This window comes from Cuculus canorus, chromosome 5, assembly GCF_017976375.1.
Source record: "Cuculus canorus isolate bCucCan1 chromosome 5, bCucCan1.pri, whole genome shotgun sequence".
Classification (NCBI taxonomy): Eukaryota; Metazoa; Chordata; class Aves; order Cuculiformes; family Cuculidae; genus Cuculus; species Cuculus canorus.
In genome coordinates, this window is record NC_071405.1 from 49,764,233 (window position 1) to 49,783,859 (window position 19,627).

The window sequence follows — 19,627 nt, forward strand, 5'->3', positions numbered from 1 at the left end:
GTCTGTCAAGACATGTGATGGAATAAGCTTTTGCTTTTCATTCCAGTTCTTTGCTTCAATGCATCTGCGTGATACAGTTGTCTTCTAGATCTTTTCTGATGTTTTTAATCTACAGCAATTTCCTTTTACATCATCATTTTATGGGATTGTAATGATTGAATGCAGTCATACTTGTCTGTGCATGACCTATTTAAATTGAAAGAAATATAATTGGACAGAACATGCACACAGGGAGATTGATAATTATTTTCTGGTGACTTTTAAGTTTCCATTTGCAATATACTTCATTATTCTTCTCCTGTAAGGCAAACTTGGGGAAGCTTCTATATTGGATTTAGCCAAAAAGAGTTAAGAATCTTACACATCTTTACAGAAGAGGCATGATCTTCTTATCATGGAAATTCAGAAATAATTTTCTAGGAGAAAACTGGCTCAAAGTCCTCCAGTCCTAAATCACAATGGTTCTTCCTTGTCTTTTACTTTGCTTTCACTAGCTTGTACAGATCCACATGTCAAACATACATATAAATGTTGAGAATTAGATTTCCTAACATGTATCAATGTAATTTCTTACATTTGTAAGTTACTACTTAGAGTAAAATGGGATGAGGACGTAAGTCTGTGGAGTAGAAGCAATAAGTTGAGGGTAGCTGATGGAGTTGGCTTGTGGAAATGCACAATCAACACTGCATTTTGACTGCAAACTCAGGATTATATTATATAAGAGGAATAAAAGCAGAAGCTGTTTATATGAACATGCAAAGCTGTATGAGACCTCAAGACCTGAATTGTGTAAGGTATTACAGATTAGGCTTGAGATACATTATTAGAATCCAAAATATGACTCATTCACAAGAAGAACAAGAACAGATGCTGTGGTTACACTTAAACTTCCAAATGCAAAACTTCTAAGCTCTTGTAACTAAAATTGCTGTTGATAGAAGTTTAGGTTGCCCAGAGAAATCGTGGGTGCCCCATCCCTGGAGGTGTTCAAGGCCAGGTTGGACGAGGCTGTGAGCAACCTGGTCCAGTGGAAGGTTACTCATGGCAGGGCAGTTGGAACTGGATGCTCTTTGGGGTCCCTTCCAGCCCACACTATTCTATGACTCTATGAATGCAGATGTGCAAGAGAGCTTAAAATACTCCTTTCTGAATGAAACCCAGTTTTAATTTTTACCAGCAGTAAAGTCATGGAGATATTTTAAAAGCAAAATAAGTAGCCCATTAAATTTGATCTGTTTTTCATCCTGCCTCTTGTCACAGTAATTGGCCAGACATTTTGACAGGCGTAACACTAAGTGTGTTTGATACAAGATACAGGCTCTACTTTCACTTGATTCCAGAAGATTACATTATTATTATTATTATTTCTAACCAAAATATGAGCAATTTTTAATACATATCTGGAATTGGGTTTTGTACCTAAGCAATACAGGTACAAATTTTCAGCTGATGGGCAACAAGTTCAAAGCATTCCAGAAACTGTAACTGCTAGTACTGCTTCTTTCTAGCACCTGTGTGTATTCTTTCTAGCACGTTTGTGTCTTGGACATGCGCATGATGCACTAGATATGACAGAATCATAGAATCATATATTAGTTAGGGTTGGAAGGGACCTTAAAGATCAGCTAGCTCTAACCCCCCTACCATGGGCAGGGGCATCCCACTAAATCAGGCTGCCCAAGGCCTCATCCAACCTCATCCAAGGTCTTGGAACAACTCCAGGGACGGGGCATCCACAACCTCCCTGGGCAACCTGTGCCAGTACCTCAACACTCTCATAAGGAAGAAATTCTTCCTGATGTCTAGTCTACATGTGCCCCTCTCCAGTTTATACCCATTCCCCCTGGTCCTATCCCCACAAGCCTTTATGAATAGCCCCTTTACAGCTTTCCTGTAGGCTCCCTTCAAGTACCGGAAGGTCACTATAAGATCTCTGAGCCTTCTCTTCTCCAGGCTGAACAACACCAACTCTCTCAGCCTGTCCTCGTAGGTAAGGTGCTCCAGCTCTCCGATCATCTTTGTAGCCATCCTCTGGACCCATTCCAACAGCTCCATATCCTTCTTATGTTGAGGATTCCAGAACTGGGCACAATACTCCAGATGAGATCTCACAAGAGAGGAATAGAGGGGCTGAATCCCCTCCCTCGCCCTGGCTGGCCACGCTTCTTTTGATGCAGCCCAGGCTATGGTTGGCCTTCTGGGCTGCGAGGGTACCTTACCAGCTCATGTCAAGCTTCTCATCAACCAGCACCCTCAAGTCCTTCTCTGCAGGGCTGCTCTCAATCACATCATCCCCCATTGTGTACTGAAAATGGGGATTGCTTCAACCCAGGTGCAGGACCTTACACTTGGCCTTGTTGAACCTCATGAGGTTCTCACAGGCCCACTTCTCCAGTCTGTCCAGGTTCCTCTGGATGACATCCCGTCCTTCCAGTGTGGCAACTACACCACTCAGCTTGGTGTCATCTGCAAACTTGCTGAGGGTGCACTCAATCTCGCTGTCAATATCTTTGATAAAGATATTGAGCAGCACCGGTCCCAGTACGAACCCATGAGGGACACCACTCATCACAGATCTCCATCTGGACTTTGAGCCACTGACCACTACTCTTTGAACACAACCATCCACCCATCAAATCCATATCTGTCAAATTTAGAGAGATGGACGTTGTGGGAGACCATGTCAAAGGCTTTACAGAAGTCTAGATAGATCACATCTGTCAGTTTACCCGTGTCCACCGCTGCAGTTACCCCATCATAGAAAGCCACCAACTTGGTCAGACAGGACTTGCCCCTGGTGAAGCCATGCTGGCTGCCATTAATCACCTCCCTGTCTTCTCTGTGCTTTAGTATAGCTTCTAGGAGGATCTGTTCCATGATCTTCCCAGGCACAGAGGTGAGGCTGGCAGGTCAGTAGTTCTCACGGTCATCTTTTCTACTCTTTTTAAAAATGGGCACAACGTTACCCTTCTTCCAGTCACCAGGGACTTCTCCGGACTGCCATGACTTTTCAAATATCATGGAGAGTGGCTTGGCAGCCACTTGGCACATCTGCCAATTCCCTCAGGACTCTGGGATCTCATCAGGTTCCATGGACTTACATATTTTCAGGTTCTTCAGGTGTTCACGAACCTGATCCTCCTCTACTGTGGGAGGGAGTCCAGCCCCCTGGTCACTATCTTGCTGTCCCACGACCCAGGAGGGGCGAGAAGAGCAGTTGTTGGCGAAAAAAGTTAAGTACCTCAGGCTTCTCCTCATCTGTTGATACATGATCCCCATTTCCAATCATCAATGGGGGTACATTCTCTTTGATCTTCCTCTTTTGATTGATGTACCTGTAAAAGCCCTTCTTGAGCTGCACCTTGGCCTTCCTCACTTCATCCCTACACAACCAGGCAGCGTCTCCATACATGTCCCAGGTCCCTGCTTGTACTGCCTGTGCAGTTCCTTCTTCTTTTTCAGTTTAATCAGCAGGTCTCAACTCAGCCATGCCAGTCTCTTCGCTTTCCTGCCTGATTTTCTACATACGGGGACTGAGAGCTCTTGCGCCTTGTGGAAAGCTTCCTTAAACATTTTCCAGCTCTGTTCTGCTCCCTTGTCTCGGAGGACCATGTCCCAGGGGGGTCCTACTGAGTAATTCCTTGAAGAGCTGCAAGTCTGCTTTCCTGAAATTTAGTGTCCTGACTATACTCCTCACCTGTCCCATATCCCTCTGGACCTTGAACTCCACCAGTGCATGATCACTGCAGCTCAGGTTGCCACCAATCCTAACGTCACTGATGAGTTCGCTTGTGTTGGTGGCCATAAGGTCCAGTATTGCTTCTCCTTGGGTGAGAGTCTTTATCAGCGGGACTAAGAAATTATCCTCAATGCACTCCAGGAGTCCCCTGGATTGCCTGCAGCTTGCCGTGCTACTTCTCCAGCATATGTCTGGGTGGTTGAAGTCCCCGAGTAGGATGAGAGCTTGTGAGCGCAAAGCCTCCTGTAGCTGGAGGAAGAAGACTTCATCAGTTGTCTCTCCGTGATTGGGTGCCCTGTAGTATACATCAACCACAAGGTTCCCATTAGTTCTTCCATCTTTAATTTTTACCCACAAGCTTTCAACCTGTTTGTGGCTACTCTTCAATGACAGCTCTTCACATTCTATCCCTTTCCTGAGATACAGGGCAACGCCTCCACCCCTCCTTCCCAGTCTGTCTCTCCTGAACAGCCTGTAGCCATCGATAGCCACATTCCAGTCATGGGACTCATCCCAACACATTTCCATGATGGCAACCTGATCAATCACAGCTTTCAAGTAGCACAGTAGCTTCCAGCTCCTCCTGCTTGTTACCCAGATTTCATGACTTAGTGTAAAGGCACTTCAGCTGGGCTGCTGGTTGCATCACCTTGCCAGTGGACCTTCTATTACCTATAAGGTGTATTGGAGAAGTGTCTTTCCTAACACCTGACACCCATCCTTCCACCTCTTGTTAAGGGTTAGCTTGGTGTTATCATTTCAGTCTCTGACCCTGCTCTGATATGGGTGCATCTTCCTCCATGTTTTCCTCCAGTCTGTCCCCCACATGGAGAGCCTCAAATCTGTTGTGGAGCGACACCTGAGGTGGTGTGGGCAAGGAAGGGGTTGATTTTCTGCCCCATTGTTGGACTCACTTCCACCCCCTACCTCCTTTTGAGCTTTTGCCCACAACCTTAGGGGGGGAAGCTGCCAGATCCTTTTCATCCTGGGCTCTTACCTGTGTGGGTGTCTTCTCTTGTGCTTTGGAGCTCAGGGTGTGATACCATCGGTCTATTTCCATCTCACAGTCCCTGATGCTCCTCAGCCTCTCTACTTCCTCTTTCAGCTCTGCTGCCAGGCTGAGGAGGAAGTCCACCTGTTCACACCTTATGCAGCCCTCGCTGTCCTCCATTTCCAGGGCAAGCTGGTGGCACTCCGTGCACGGCTGCGGCTTTCCCGGGAGCTCAGTCTGAACTGACACATCCCTCCTGGCAGGTGCGGAGGAAGCAGCCTTTTGCCGGGCGGACATCATAGCTGAGCTCCCTCCCACTGACCGAGCCTGGCTCTCGAGCACTGGAACTGCGCCCTCCCTGCGCACTCTGACCTCGCTAACTGCCTTCGCCAACTGCTGCGAACGCGCTCCCGGTTGCGTCGCTCCCAGAAGACCGTTTAAATCTCCCTCCCGCGGCCGCTTCCGGGACCGCCCCCCCGCGCCACCCGTCACGCACGAGCCTGGGCTGCTGCAGTCCGGATCCTCCCGCCGGGCTCCCTCCGGGCTTCCTGGGCTTCTCCCGTTCTGCCAACCGCCCCTCGGCCTCGATGTAGTGCCCGGCTGCGGCACTTACCGTGTCTGCCGCCCAACCGCCTCGATTAACCTTGGGAAATGGATATATAGCATTCTTTGGCTTGAGGTTTGTTTGGTTTGTTGCCCAAGTTTGTAAATTTGTTTACAAAATGTTTTCCCTGTGTGAATATTTTATGAACAATTTGTTGTGGATATTTATGATTCAAATTATAGCATTAATTCAGTGCCTAAGTAGTACAATGCCAAAGTAGTGCGGTTTTTACATCGTAATTGTGATGTGCAGCTTAGCCACACATTTCCAATTTAGAATATAAAGTGTGAATAATCATATTCAAACATATTCTAATTAATATTACTGGATTTTTTTTTTTTACATTGCTTAATCAGCTCTAGAAATCGCATTTTGCTGACCTAGATGTTCCCTGCAGTTTCAGCAGTTCCATTAAAGTACAGCCTTCTCCCTTCATTTTATCTTCTAGACTATTTTGAAAAATTTCTATGGGCTGGGAAGGATTTGTCACAGTAAGCTGCAGATAGCTTCATTCCAGTGAAACCCGTTTATTTGCTGAAGCCCTTTGGGTTACTTTGATGAATGTACCCCAAGATGTAAGACTTTTTTCCATACAATTTCTAAAAATGACAGTCAACCTCTCTTTAACTTAGGCATGTATGGCTTATAATTAGGCATTTATATATGTATTTATATGGTTGAATATAAATATTTTTTAAAGCTCTAGGTTGCCTTCTGATTTCTTTAAAGTCAGTGACAGTTATATACATACTTAGAACTTACAAAAATAAATGCAAATTAAAGTTGTGATATTTAGGCATTTATTTCTAGCATGACTGTGTCTTTTTTTCCTTAGCTGTAAATTCTACATTTCCTCACTACAAGGTGCTGTGAGGCTTAAGTAATTGTTCATGAAGTGCTTTGAGATAACCAAGATCCATGTAGATTGTTTTACTGGCAGCAACACTTTTTAAAATGACAAAGCTTATACTTTTATTGATGTTTGGCATGATTTTTACAGACATTGTGGGAACTTTGCACATTCATTGAATAAAACTACAGAACACCAACTGTTAGCAATTAAACAAAGTCGAAAAGTTCTTTTTAGGCTATTGACTTCACAGATTGCACCGATTCACTTGCTCTACCTTAATTCTGTCCCCTGGGCCCATAGCAACATGTACAGCAAAGGACAAAACCACCTTAATTTCACCCTGTGAAAGCTGTATAGTTCAGTGCTCCATGCAAGATGTGCATGTGAGCTGCATACAGTGCAAAAAAGGTGCTGTATCAGTAAATAGGTGTCAGCAAAGCATCTGCAGAGAGACAAATAGGCACAACTGTTGCTAAGATACTATGGTTGCAACACAAAACGTAATAGAAATTTAATTTCTTTATTGATAACTTACTGTAGCATATGTATAGTAATTATGGAGCATAGAAAAAACAATGGACAACCTACGTGTAAAGTAAGTTAAGTCACATGGTGAAGTGAAGCAGGGCTGTAGGTGGGGGTTCTGAGGGCCATCCTCATGGAAAAGAATAGGCAGCAATAACTAATAAAGAGCTGCTATATGCTCATTTTGGTTTGGTGGTGAATGTGGACAATGGAATTGGGTTGAGTTTTGCTGCAAAATTACGGGTTATATCAGATACGAGTATCTGAAGGTATCTGTGTACTGGAAACCATCCTAAATTCATTAATCCATGCCTAGAACTTGCCTGAACAATTGGATTTACTGAAAAGCCTGCAATTTTAGTTTACTGAAAAGTGGTAAATTATTTCAGAGCTGGAACCACTTTTCAGCTGGAGATAAGGTCATTTGCATTTAGAAGTAATGTTGTAAATAACACTGTACTTTGCAAGCCAGTATGGACTATTACTCCATTAATTTCAAACCTGGGAAATCTGCCTAACATCCTCAAGCAAGATACTCCTGCTTAAATTAGATAGGATTTTTTTCCAGTTCCAGAGATTGAAGAATGTTAAATTTTTCCTTGGGCGGCTGGTGCAGACAATATGGACAGTGAAAATATGACTTGCTTTTTCAGAAGGAAATTATAACTAAATAGTCTGAAGTCCTGAAAAACAAAACTAAGAATCTCCAGGTGTTCAGATTCTCTGACCTGACTTACTGATTTTAGTGTAAAGCTTTAATGTCAAGCATAGAGCAAGTGTTTTTATTTAACGAAACCATTTAACAGTTTGAAGATCTTGTGACTACTGACTTGTAAAATCGTTGATGCTTTAATTCCATTACAGTTTTTAAAGAACCACTGCATATTGCCATGCTCTTCAAGAAAAAACTTGACAGAAACATCTCCATACTGGCAAAGGACAGATCACAACTGAGTCTTCAGAAGGTGCCTCATGGAATCCCTCGCTGAAGCCATCTGCTGCTGGCACTTCATGGTGGCATCTCATTTGGAAGGTATCTTCAAGTGCTGCACCAAACACTCCTGCATTGTGCAGACACGGTGCAGAAGGAAGCCACCTGTTGCCATTGAGAACTGCAGAGCATCAGCAACCTGTGAGGGAGGGTATCCATATAGAATCCTAGAATGGTTTGGGTAGGACCTTAAAGATCATCTAGTTCCCACTCTCTCAACATGGGCAGGGACACCTTCCACTAGATCAGATTTTTTAAAGCCTCATCCAACCTGGCCTTGAACACCACCAGGGATGAGGCATCTTTGCTGGACAACCTGTGCCAGTGCCTCACCACCCTCACATTAAAAAATTTCTTCCTAATATCTAATCTAAATCTGCCCTCTTTCTGGTTAAAACCATCAACTGTCATCCTATCAAGACACCCCCCGATACAGAGTCCCTCCCCATCTTTCCTGTAGGACCCCTTTAAGCACTGGAAGGCTGCTAAAGGGTCTCTCTGGAGCCCTCTTTTCTCTAGGCTAAACAAGCCCAGCTCTCTCAGCGTGTTCTCATGAGGTGTCATCTGAGCAGAGCAGAGGGACAGAATCACCTCCCTTGACCTGCTGGTCCTCTCTCACACTCCTTTCGGTGCAGCTGGGCTGCAAGGGCACATTGCCAGCTCATGCTGAGTTTCTCATCCATTGGCACCCCCAAATCCTTCTCTTAGGGCTATTCGCAAAATATTCTCACCCAGCCTGTAACTGTGCTTAGAATTGCCCCAACCCAGGTGCAGAACCTTGCACTTGGCCTTGTTAAACTTCACAATGTTTGCACAGGCCCCCCACTTAAGCCTGTCCAGGTCCCTCTGGGTGGCATCCCTTTCCTCCAGTGTGTCAGCTGTGCCACACAGCTTGGTGTCATCAGCAGACTTGCTGAGGGTGCCCTCAATCCCAGTGTCCATATCACTGTCAAAGATATTAAGCAATACCAGTCCCAATACTGGTCTCCTAGTCTGCAGTGCTACAGACTCGGAGAAGTCTGGCTAGAAAGATGCCTGGAGGGGAAGGACCCGGGGGTGTTGGTTGACAGCCGACTGAACATGAGCCAGCAGTGTGCCCAGGTAGCCAAGAAGGCCAATGGCATCTTGGCTTGTATCAGAAACGGTGTGACCAGCAGGTCCAGGGAGGTTATTCTCCCTCTGTACTCGGCACTGGTGAGACCACACCTCGAATACTGTGTTCAGTTCTGGGCCCCTCACCACAAGAAGGATGTTGAGGCTCTGGAGTGTGTCCAGAGAAAAGCAACGAAGCTGGTGAGGGGGGCTGGAGAACAAGTCTTGTGAGGAGCGGCTGAGAGAGCTGTAGTTGTTTAGCCTGGAGAAAAGGAGGCTGAGGGGAGACCTTATTGCTCTCTACAACCACCTGAAAGGAGGTTGTGGAGAGGAGGGAGCTGGCGTCTTCTCCCAAGTGACAGGGGACAGGACTAGAGGGAATGGCCTCAAGCTCCACCAGGGCAGGTTCAGGCTGGACATCAGGAAAAAAAATTTTCACAGAAAGGGTCATTGGTCACTGGCAGAGGCTGCCCAGGGAGGTGGTTGAGTCACCTTCCCTGAAAGCGTTTAAAGGACCGGTGGATGAGGTGCTGAGGGGCATGGTTTAGGGATTGTTAGGAATGGTTGGACTCAATGATCCAGTGGGTCCTTTCCAACTTAGTGATTCTATGATTCTATGAATACCAACCCCTGAGGAATGCCACTCGTCACCAATCTCCTCTTGGACGTTGGTGCCCACAACCCTTTGAGAGTGATCCTGCAGCCAATTTCTTATCCACTGAGTAGTCTATCTATCAAATCCATGTCTCTCCAATTTAGAGAAAAAAATGTCACGTGAGACAGTGTCAAATGCTTTGCACATGTCCAGGCAGATAACATCAGTTACTCTTCCCTTATCTACCAATGCTGTTGTCCAGTTGCAGAAGGACACCAAATTTGTCAGGCACAATTTGCCCTTGGTGAAGCCATGCTGGCTTTTACCAGTCATCTCCTTATTTTTCGTGTGCCTCAGCAGAGATTCCAGGAGGATATGCTCTGTGATCTTGCCAAGCACAGCAGGGAGACTGACCAATCAGTTCAGATGTGGTCAGGCAGTTGGACTACATGATCAGTGTAGGTCCTTTACAAGTGAAATAGTCTATTCTATTCTAATTCTGTTCTATTCTAACATCTCTGACAAAAAAGTTGTACAGATCCCTGTAATCCAGGGCCTGAAGGACTTCATGATTCTTTATCCAATGTCTTTACCTCACAGTACTATATTTTATATTCCTGAGTTTACTAATTGATCAGGCCTATATGTATGTCAGCAGAACAGTTCTCCATCTTGTTGTAGTATTGTAAGGGATTACGTGTAATTTTATGATTACTTTATGTCAAAAATGGGCAATGCACAATCGTTATCAAATCAAACAAAAGTTTATTATGAAAAATTTATTATGTGGTATTAAATTTTGCAAAGCAAGGAAGCAGCGCTGGGCATGTGGCTGAGGCTGTCGCATCAGCCAGAGGCGCACCTGATCCTGGCTCCCCTCCCCTTCTATACATTTTGGAAAACCGTTACATTTTGTTGGAAAGCAGTTAACCATAAGGCCCATCCACTCCCCTCCCATCAGAACAATAAGGCCCATCCGTCCCCCCCTGTCAGCATGTGTTGGGGTGGTCTTTCCACGGGTCTTTCAAGAAGGGTGGTCCCAGGAGGTCCGATGCGCAGAAGAAGGAGGGGAGAAGGGGGGTGAGCGGCGCCCACTGGTGAGCACTGCCCCTCCACTGAACCCCAGACCACAGACAAGCTGGTGTCACCAAAGAAAGACATCTTGGACCTCAAATGCCAATAGCCTGTTTATTCCCTTAATATTTGATCTCATTTTTCACTTGTGGTTGGAACTTTTAATCCACTTTTCTTTCCACCATTTTTCTATACCTAAATTGAACCCAATCCCTGTCTGAACTAAAACGTGAACAATCCACTAAATTTTAAACAATCTTTAGTGTTTTATCTTTCCTCCCCCCATAGTCTATCATGAGGATCTTTAAGGGTAGCATTACATGTCCTTATTTGGCATTGTTTACCGGCGCAAAGCAAACCATTCTTCCTCGTTTTTCACAATTTACACATAACACCAGCACTAAATAATACCATTTTTCTCTCATTTACTGCCCTACCACTTAGTACCATCTAGCTCTATCCATTTCTATCCTTCTGTCTTCATATGACCACATCCTAATACTTCCTAGCATTGCCTGTTTCTCTTAGTGCACACAATCTAACTTGCAGTTAGTCCCACACATATATATTCATTATTATCTCATGTGCTTTCTTTAAGATATACAGGTAGGATATAGGTACATGAGAACATATAAAACAAGCATGAAGCTGGGGGCAGGACTCTTCCATATTATGAGCCAATCACTTCTCTCTTCATAGAGCAGAAGTTCAAATAAATCTATTTTATATTCAGGTTTGAAAAATTTCATAATAGTCTAATAGCATATTTTGCAGTACTAAAATAAGCTCACAGGAAGGGCATAGTCTAAAAAATGACAATTGTAATGAAATTGCCAAGTGTAGATCAAATTTGCTTTTGACTTGTTTGAAGTATAACCTTTGATATATTTGGCCTTTTTTGGTCCAAGTGAGGGTGGTATAAGCAAAAAAGCAATGATGATGGATTCTAACATACTGCTGCAGAATGATGCTGGATGAGGAAGTTTCCAGGTACATTCCCACAAGCCCACCAACTCTGAAATGACAGAAATGACATCAAGGATAAAGCCCTGCAGATGGCAGCAGTTCCTTAAACTTCAGCACCGCAGCACAGTGCTTGGTACAGTCTGCCCAGAAACCCCTACTGAAGACATTGATTTTCATGGATTGATGTGTTTTGCTAATGTTACAAATGCTTTTTTTTTTTTTTTTTTCAGTTTAAAGAGGAAAGCTTTAATACTTGTTAAGTAGCAGAAGGGTGTTTTTGAGCATTGTGGAATCCCACCAAGTTCCCAGTGCAGACATCTCCTAGCCATCTGTTTCAAGTATTGCAGGTATTGCAGGTGGGGTTTGTTTCCAAAATACTCTCCTTCCTTCAGGCTTGCAGTGAGAATGTGACCTACCTGACCTGGAGTAGCAAAGGGCACTAATATTTGTATAAAAGCCTGTTCAGCTGTAGCAAAATTTAAGTGACTGTTAAAAAAGCCCTTCTGGTGACAAATACCTAGTTCCAAAGACACTGCATCAGAAACAGAATAAACAAGTTTCAAAATACCTGAAAAGATATCCCTGTTAATTTACTTGGATATAGAATATTGTTTCTCTTCCTTCTACTAGCTCTGTTGACCTAAGCTGATTTCTTGCGCCTGTCGTGGTGCATAGGCTCGCTCTTCCTTGCTTTAATGCCTTTATCTCCTTTTCTTCCTTTTCTCTCTAATGCTAATCCATCTTGTCATTTGTATTACCTATCTTTACATTCTCGTCATCTCTTTGCAGTTGCTAACATTCAGTTTTACTAAGACAGAAACCAGAAGAATAATGATCAAAGTCAAACTTATGCAGGTAAATCTATCTTTATAATATCTTCATTTTGTGATAGTCTCAATACACTTAAGGAAGAGTTTAGTACCCATTACGTTTGTGCTGCATTTAAATATTTTGGCCATTACTCCTCTGTCTTCAAGGAAGAAGCTACTCTCTTAACTAGCACTGCTTTAGCTCTGTGCTTATATTGTAATTTATTTGGAACTATGACAATGCCTTCCTACTTTATTTACAAAGTTTCTGCATATCATACTTGATTGAATGTCTGATTGTTAGCAAATGCCTGTCTATTTTGACACAGTTTCCTAGCTGGGTCCATCAAAAAGATACAGTTTGCTGGTGGCCTAAGTATGCGCAGTCTCTGAGATTTGAGTATATTTTTGAGGACAAATTGGTAAGTTTTTACCAATACTTTGGTAAGAATATCTAGGAAAACCAAAGTGGAAGTCGTGCTGTGATACCAAAGAAACTTCTCTTTCTGAAGGCTTGTAGGGTGAATTGATAGGATCTTGGTCAATAATGTGCTGCCACTGACATTCAGTTCCAAATGGCAAGCTAAGAGCAGCTAGTCAAGCTGAATTTCCATTCCCATAGTAATACAGGAAGGCACATCGGAAAACATTGTAGCATTGGAAAGGTCTTCTAGTTTCTATGCACTATGTAAAGTGGAAGGCTTGCACTGGTTTTGGTGGGGAAAGAGTTAATTTCTCAGTGGTAGCTGGTATAGGGCTGTGCTTTGGCTCTGTGCTGGAAATTGTGTTGATAACATAGTGACGCTTTTGTGTCTGCCGAGTAGTGCTCACATAGCATCAAGGCCTTTTCTACCTCACGCACCACCTTGCAATTCCTTGGATTTGCTTTGCTTATGTGCACACCTTTTGCTTTGCTTACTATAATGCCTTTATCTCACCCCCCCCAAGTGCTCTCACTGTTACCCTTCAAATTCTCTTCCCCATCCTACCTGAGGCAGTGAGCAAGTGGCTGTGTGGGGCTTAGTTACCAGCTTGAGTGAAGATACAACAAAGGCAAACATTTAGGGGAACGTGCCGATCAAGAAACTCTTCCCATCTTAAAATGTCTTACTCGTAACTCTTCCTTGCACACTAGTATTTATATCAGAAAGGGTGTCTGATTTCCTTAGGGAGGATTAAAAGAGATATGGAGGTTGGGAGGAAAGAGAAGGTTGTGGTTCATCGCATCATTGGGGTTCTTGCTTTTACCTGGCATTTGTAGAGAGACTTTGCCACAGACATCATTAATTTGAACAAAGTTCCTGTGTTGAAGATCATTATTTTTAGATTAGACGAATCCATAATCCAATCTCCTATTTTATTTCTGCTTGTATTTTCCCCTGTATGGCTCAGGTACTGCTGAAAAGAAAGGTGGCAAAAATGGTAATGGTTGTTCTTATGACAAAAATGCTGATCTCCTTTTTTTAAATACTCCATCCTTTTTTAACCCAGACTTTTGATGGTTTGGTTAGATTCTGTGTTTTTTATGTACTCTGTATGTTTTGGCTGTACTCTCTCTACCAATCTGTCCACATGTAATCAATGCTAAGATTCAAAGAAAAATGTAAAAAACCCATAACTCTTGATCCCCAAGAAGAAGCAATGATGTTGGGAGTCATTTCACTTAGCTTGTTCCATCAGAAAGACAGAGTTACTCTGTCTGAAGGAGGTTCCTGTTCTGGGAAATTAAGACAAGAAAGCACCTCAAGATGGAATTTCAACCCAACTCAAGAAAGATTAAACTGGCAAGATGAAATTCCTTACAGTTATTGAAATCAGTTACCACCACATTTCTTGATGAAGTGATGGGTGAAAAAACGACAATGATCCAGAGAAACCACAGAAACAGAAAGCAGGAAGGCAAATAAATGCCAAATGATGTACTAGATCCTGTGAAGTTACATTATCAAGTTAAAAAAGTAAATTTATGGTTACATTTGTAACAGACTGCCAGAAAGAAAGAGGCAAGACTCAGAATCTCACCTGTATGCTTCTTGTCAAATTTGTGACATGGTATGTACTATTTGGGATAAGCATGGTAGTACACATCATTGCATTCATCCCTCTTTGTAGGGCAAAGAAATGAATTCCTACTATCAGAGTGGCTAAATTACTGTTCATGAATATTCTGTCTGACTAACTGTAAAACTTTATAAAGCTTTACATTTCTGTCTTTGGATAGTGCTGCAATCTATTTATGAAATCTATGCTAATTCTTTAGCTTCTCGCTTTTCAGGAATGATCTTTAGGAATCCTGTCTGATTGCATTTATGCTATTTTCAAGATGAAGGTTATCCTAGCACCTAAAGCCTCCAAGAAATCCATTGAAGAAATGCTTTGGGGAAACATCTCTATCCTTTCCTCAGAATGTATTCATATTTTCAGACTGTCTCAAAGAGCAGCTGTCAACACAACCCCCTCATCCACTACTGTTCTGCTAGTGCTGACAAGCTGCCCAGATACATCCTTGCTCTACACTACATAGGAGGTGTGCGTACCTCTGGAACATCCTTGGCTGAGGCCATGGAGACCAATGGGCTCTGAAAGATGCCTTCTGGCTGAACGATGAATTACTTATGTCTGTAGCATCTGAATACATCCTGAACATGGGTAGTTTGTGAACATAACAAAATACTGCAAATGCTGACGCTAAAATTGTAATAGCAGTAGTTGCATAGGTGAGCTGGCTTCAAACTACAAGGAGAACCTCACAAGGCAAGTAACCACATTGCTGTTTCCCTGGCCCCTGCTGGAAGAAGTGACTTTGGCTATTCTTCCTTTTCTCCTGCTAATGTAAAGAAGCACTTTTTGCTCCTCTCACTTCAGGCTAGAATGCAGCAGAAATTCTGTTCTGCCTCAGTTTCTTAAAGCCAAAATCTCTCTTGTTTTCCTTTTTATTCCAAAATAGCAAAGTAATAATCAGGCAACAATTTTCCTACAATAATTAAGATTGGTGCATTTTCCACACTGCCAAATATATTCTAGAATTCTCTTGTGAGTGGGATGAAGTCTATATCTCAAAGTACTTAGGTGAATTTCAGTTTGCTGCATGTGACTAGTTTTTAACAACACTTGTGTCAAGTATTATACTCTTTCCTTGGCCATGTTTTTACTGCCTCTATTAAGGGATAAGCTGTGTGACATGACTCCTACATTCAAATCCATTTCACTTCTGGAAGTGGGAATTGCATAGCCCTTCACAGGATCAAACCAGAGATTTTGGTAACAGAGGGACTGATCTTGCTGACAGCGAATGTAACAGTGTAAATGGTGTATAAATCTCCTGCTCTCTGGAAAATATAATCTAATACATGGTCTAAATATATCTAAATACTCATCAGAAATAGCTTCTGGAAAATGTTTAATTAATAATAAACTTTTCAAATGTAGAAGTGAGAAGAAAATTATTTTGCCCAATTCTGTTGAACAATTTAGGCTGACAAAAGCAGTCAGTCAGTCTAAAAAGCATGACTTCACGTGTCTGTAATAAACTGTAATATTCTTTTTTATTAAAAGTAGCAGGTTGTATTTCTGCCCAGCAATTCCTGATGATTGATCACTAATTCCACTGGTGTCTTGTTATAGTAAGAACATAATGCTCTCACCTAAGATGGAACTATATTTTTAAGTATTCAGGGAAAAAATCAAATGCAGATTTATTTTCAGACATGTTACTTGATCAAGAACAAAGGAGATGAATATTTATTATTTTGTATTTCTTGGATCTTAATTCTGTTGGATGCAACCCAAGATTAAAAAAAAATGGAACTCTTGTTCTTATTGTTTATAAGATGCTTAGAGGATATATGTGTTTTATCTAGATTTAGTCCTAGAAAAGTTTGAGGTATCACTCCATTCCATCACCATTTAATGCTCTTTGTAATACGCTGTCTTTTATTGTCACTAAATAGAAAAGAGAGGAGGAGGGACAAGCCATGTAGGAGCTTATCCCTGAAATAATCACTTTAAAAGTAGTCAACATTGTCCCTCTCTGCACATCTCACCTGGCAGCATCCAAGGGCAATAACTTTTCCTCAGGTGAAGACACAGTTTTTGTCTGCGGTGAAGATACAGTATCTGTTGATCGAAGTTCGTAAGAGCATTGAATCCCATAATACTCTCCTAAACATATCCCAAGAAAAAAAACAACACTGAAGTTTACTATACTGACAGCAGCGTTTAGGAAAGAGTGACTGATTTCAGATTTACCAGATTTATAGCATATTTCCTTTATTGCTCTTTCCTCTTCAAGATCTGCATCAGTCCTAGGTACCCAGTTAGAAACAGCTGTAGGAAATATTTTCACAAGATTACTAAACAGCTTTAAAAAGACCTTCAACAATTCTCAATAATCAAATACCGCAATGAATTTTATTTTGCTTGTGGGTTTTTGTTGTTTTTTTTTTTTCCATTAATTGCTCCTTCTAGACAGAAAAAGTGATTCCTTAATATTAGGAATACAACACAGGTTAAGAAGCTACTGTTTGTTGATTTTAAACGATCCAAATACATCTTCACTACTCGTTTTCAAAATAACCCTTCTTTCATACTCAAAAGAAAATCTGCTGATTGCACATGTCACCAGGGAGTGCTTGTCACCAAACCTCTTCCCAAAGTAACTGCCCTGTAATGTCTGCTGGCAGAGGTGGTCAAGCGAGTGTTCCTCTGTGTCTCAGACAAGGCGACCCAGATTAACGAAGCCCTGCTTTTTTATGTCATTTGCATGAATGGGGCTCACTTAGACTGCAGCCAGATTTAGAAGCATGAACAGGCAGCCCTGTCAGCCAGCATGAAGAGCAGGGGGGAAAGTGAAAAGCAGCTTGGGGCTGCCTGAGAACTAGCACAGTAATTTGCAGGGTGCACGTGTCAGAGTAGGTTGCTCTCTCACTTTCACTCTGCTGGGAATGCTCAATTTGTTCCTTCCTAGGAATCACTTATCTTTAAGTGAAATATATTCAATGGTCTGACTACATTTATAAAATTAAAAAAAAAATCTGTATGTAAATCTGCATGAACATGCATGTTCAGTAAAATTAGTGTTTTGTTTGGGTTCTCTTTGCTAGACTGCAGAATAACTTTCTGCAATAAAATGAGACTGCCTCCAGAGTTCAGGAAATCAGTTGAACAAATAATTGAAGTTGAAGTCACACAATTCTCTTCGCTAAACAAGGGTGAATTACATTATAAGAGTAAAAACAACCCCCTCTGCTTCCTAATAAAAGAAAAAAAAGAAAACTGCTTACAGTTCTCTTCTTCATCCTCATCCTCTTCATCCTCCTCATCACTGAGGTTTATAATCAGTGGAGGATGAATTGGTAGTACAATGCTCTTTTGAGTTCTGTGTGATTCTTGATGATGGACTGGATATGAAATGCCTTCTTGGACCTCCTGTGGCAATGGGGTATCTGCAGAAAGGAACATTGTGTTTATTTTGTTTATTTTTGTTTATTTTTGGAACTAGCGTATCCAATCCAGGATCAGAGCAGTGGATATAGTTTTGAAATCATTATTGTCCTGAAGGAATCACTAAAAAGACAGACTGTGCCTTCAGCAAAGCTTGGCAAAAGAGCAACTTCCCATGAAAGAAAGCAGGAAAAAACAGATAGACAGTTACAACAGAGGGAAAGGTGTGATCGGTAATACCTGGGCTGAAGTAAGTAAATGAGTTTAGGACTCCTTCTGCGAAAACATTTTTTAAAATGCTGAATAATTGGCAGGCCTGTCTCAATGCCCATGGCATCAATTGGGAAGAATTTAGCAGTGCTAAATTTTTAGCTTGTAGACAATTTTTTTCTATCAAAATTAACTGAGTCACGACTCTTTACCAAGTACAAAACCTAGATTTTGAGTAAGAATACAAAGTTCATGAAGATAATTTACACTTCTAGTCCACTTGTTCCTGTGTCTGGGACAAGTCATACTGGCTTGCTCTCACTCCTTCATTCACCCGATTTCTCACATCTATCTTAGTCCCCTGCCATGGACTCTTACCCTCTTCCAGGTTCCAGCTACCAGGACTCCTGGTAGACAATAGCTACTCTTAAAAAGAACTGAGGAAAAAAACTTATAGCAGTTCTTTACCCATAAATAATTGTGCTGCCATTCACACTATTCCTGTACTTCAGGATGTAGCCTGCATCCAGTGTTCAAGACTGAGCAAATTTACTCAAAGTAAAGATCTGGAAATTCACTTGCACACCCAGCACTGTCATCTGGTGTTCTCCCTACAAGGTGGGCGGTCTCATCCATAAAACACATTGTGCTCTATCAACAGATATTGCTCCTAGGGGCCCCATCAACCTCCTCCCCTAACAGGCGCACTGCTTTTCATTTCCCTTCAGTGAGTACCTGCCTACTAACCATTCTCACTACAAGACAGATTTAAGCTAGCAAATGCCCAAGTAAAGCAGCATTTTTACTCCTTGGATCTCAGCAACTTATATTACCATTTGTTAATTCATCTTTCATGCCACTGCAAGTTAGGAAGATTTGTGATGTGACAGCTAAAAAAAATCATATGGCAACCCTATTCAAATGCCAGTACAATCCCTTTCTTTGCCTTCAGATTGCTGGGATAGCAGATCATAGCAAGGCACAATGGATTCTCAGACAGACCAAGGGCTGAGTTTCCCAGAAACAGGAGGTGTTGCTGTGCTTTTCTGCAGGAGAAAACAGTTTTCAACTACTGTAAATATAGACTACATATATTAGGACACTGTATACTGCTGTGAACATGTGACTATGATTTTGTGAGACCACATTCTGATATTTTAGAACACTGAAAGTTATCTTCAAAGTTATCTGAAGCTCCAGATAATTCGGAAGTTATCTTGAGTTAGGTTACTGGACTTGTGATGGAAAACTGCTTCTAGACAAGAACAGGAGTAAAGCAGTCGACTTGCTGTACAGCAGACTGCTCATGAGATGCTGAGAAGACAAAAAACTATTGGTCACTTGCTGGACATGTAGCTTGGATTCCTTTCCTGCACATTGAGATAATCAGCTCAGTTTCAAATGAAATCTGCGGTAGAAGGGATACCTGAGGCATAATCCTCAAGGCCATGATAAAATCATCATTCCAAGCATGCAAGTGCTCATGACCATTACCCTGAAGAAAGAAATTCAGGTTTCCATCCTGGCCATGCATTACAGCCCAGCTGAGAGCCGTAAATGCCAAATAACTGGTTATTTCTTAATGAGCTTCTATGTAATGGTTTAAAGGAAAACAAAGTCACACTTGAAAATACTTGACCATTTGAAGGCAAGTTTCACACAGTTCCAGAGATTCATAGATACATCTGGGAGCAGCATCTCTAAACCATGCCACTTTTGCGCTGCATTCCCTG

The 19,627-nt window shown here is 42.2% G+C and overlaps 1 long non-coding RNA gene across 2 annotated transcripts; it reads left to right on the plus strand.

Annotated features, from left to right (window-relative positions):
- Positions 1 to 5,202: 5,202 nt before the first annotated feature.
- LOC128852360 (uncharacterized) lies at positions 5,203 to 16,650 on the plus strand. Of its 2 annotated transcripts, none has more exons than XR_008450160.1 (3): positions 5,203 to 5,412; positions 7,580 to 7,748; positions 11,664 to 16,650. It is a non-coding gene; the product is annotated as an uncharacterized LOC128852360 (long non-coding RNA). The 2 variants fall into 2 exon arrangements; XR_008450161.1 differs by lacking the exon at positions 5,203 to 5,412 and adding an exon at positions 5,784 to 5,912.
- The last annotated feature ends 2,977 nt before the right edge of the window (positions 16,651 to 19,627 follow it).